Source organism: Hermetia illucens, chromosome 3 (assembly GCF_905115235.1).
Source record: "Hermetia illucens chromosome 3, iHerIll2.2.curated.20191125, whole genome shotgun sequence".
In the NCBI taxonomy this organism is placed as follows: Eukaryota; Metazoa; Arthropoda; class Insecta; order Diptera; family Stratiomyidae; genus Hermetia; species Hermetia illucens.
Window position 1 is genome coordinate 43,363,262 of NC_051851.1, and position 2,375 is coordinate 43,365,636.

Below are 2,375 nucleotides of genomic sequence, written 5' to 3' on the forward strand. Positions count from 1 at the left end.
GCTCAGACCCTCTACCAGTAGTAGTGATCACGAATTAAGCTCCTTTTTGCGAAATTCTCAATATTAACGGAGATATAAGCGTTTAAAGTTTTTCCCCAGATTCCTCCAAAAATCAGAAATTTTCCTGGCACCTAGACCCCACAACCTATATACCATTTTGAAGCTCAGACCCTCTACCAGTAGTAGTGATCACGAATTAAGCTCCTTTTTGCGAAATTCTCAATATTAACGGAGATATAAGCGTTTAAAGTTTTTCCCCAGATTCCTCCAAAAATCAGAAATTTTCCTGGCACCTAGACCCCACAACCTATATACCATTTTGAAGCTCAGACCCTCTACCAGTAGTAGTGATCACGAATTAAGCTCCTTTTTGCGAAATTCTCAATATTAACGGAGATATAAGCGTTTAAAGTTTTTCCCCAGATTCCTCCAAAAATCAGAAATTTTCCTGGCACCTAGACCCCACAACCTATATACCATTTTGAAGCTCAGACCCTCTACCAGTAGTAGTGATCACGAATTAAGCTCCTTTTTGCGAAATTCTCAATATTAACGGAGATATAAGCGTTTAAAGTTTTTCCCCAGATTCCTCCAAAAATCAGAAATTTTCCTGGCACCTAGACCCCACAACCTATATACCATTTTGAAGCTCAGACCCTCTACCAGTAGTAGTGATCACGAATTAAGCTCCTTTTTGCGAAATTCTCAATATTAACGGAGATATAAGCGTTTAAAGTTTTTCCCCAGATTCCTCCAAAAATCAGAAATTTTCCTGGCACCTAGACCCCACAACCTATATACCATTTTGAAGCTCAGACCCTCTACCAGTAGTAGTGATCACGAATTAAGCTCCTTTTTGCGAAATTCTCAATATTAACGGAGATATAAGCGTTTAAAGTTTTTCCCCAGATTCCTCCAAAAATCAGAAATTTTCCTGGCACCTAGACCCCACAACCTATATACCATTTTGAAGCTCAGACCCTCTACCAGTAGTAGTGATCACGAATTAAGCTCCTTTTTGCGAAATTCTCAATATTAACGGAGATATAAGCGTTTAAAGTTTTTCCCCAGATTCCTCCAAAAATCAGAAATTTTCCTGGCACCTAGACCCCACAACCTATATACCATTTTGAAGCTCAGACCCTCTACCAGTAGTAGTGATCACGAATTAAGCTCCTTTTTGCGAAATTCTCAATATTAACGGAGATATAAGCGTTTAAAGTTTTTCCCCAGATTCCTCCAAAAATCAGAAATTTTCCTGGCACCTAGACCCCACAACCTATATACCATTTTGAAGCTCAGACCCTCTACCAGTAGTAGTGATCACGAAGTTAAGCTCCTTTTTGCGAAATTCTCAATATTAACGGAGATATAAGCGTTTAAAGTTTTTCCCCAGATTCCTCCAAAAATCAGAAATTTTCCTGGCACCTAGACCCCACAACCTATATACCATTTTGAAGCTCAGACCCTCTACCAGTAGTAGTGATCACGAATTAAGCTCCTTTTTGCGAAATTCTCAATATTAACGGAGATATAAGCGTTTAAAGTTTTTCCCCAGATTCCTCCAAAAATCAGAAATTTTCCTGGCACCTAGACCCCACAACCTATATACCATTTTGAAGCTCAGACCCTCTACCAGTAGTAGTGATCACGAATTAAGCTCCTTTTTGCGAAATTCTCAATATTAACGGAGATATAAGCGTTTAAAGTTTTTCCCCAGATTCCTCCAAAAATCAGAAATTTTCCTGGCACCTAGACCCCACAACCTATATACCATTTTGAAGCTCAGACCCTCTACCAGTAGTAGTGATCACGAATTAAGCTCCTTTTTGCGAAATTCTCAATATTAACGGAGATATAAGCGTTTAAAGTTTTTCCCCAGATTCCTCCAAAAATCAGAAATTTTCCTGGCACCTAGACCCCACAACCTATATACCATTTTGAAGCTCAGACCCTCTACCAGTAGTAGTGATCACGAATTAAGCTCCTTTTTGCGAAATTCTCAATATTAACGGAGATATAAGCGTTTAAAGTTTTTCCCCAGATTCCTCCAAAAATCAGAAATTTTCCTGGCACCTAGACCCCACAACCTATATACCATTTTGAAGCTCAGACCCTCTACCAGTAGTAGTGATCACGAATTAAGCTCCTTTTTGCGAAATTCTCAATATTAACGGAGATATAAGCGTTTAAAGTTTTTCCCCAGATTCCTCCAAAAATCAGAAATTTTCCTGGCACCTAGACCCCACAACCTATATACCATTTTGAAGCTCAGACCCTCTACCAGTAGTAGTGATCACGAATTAAGCTCCTTTTTGCGAAATTCTCAATATTAACGGAGATATAAGCGTTTAAAGTTTTTCCCCAGATTCCTC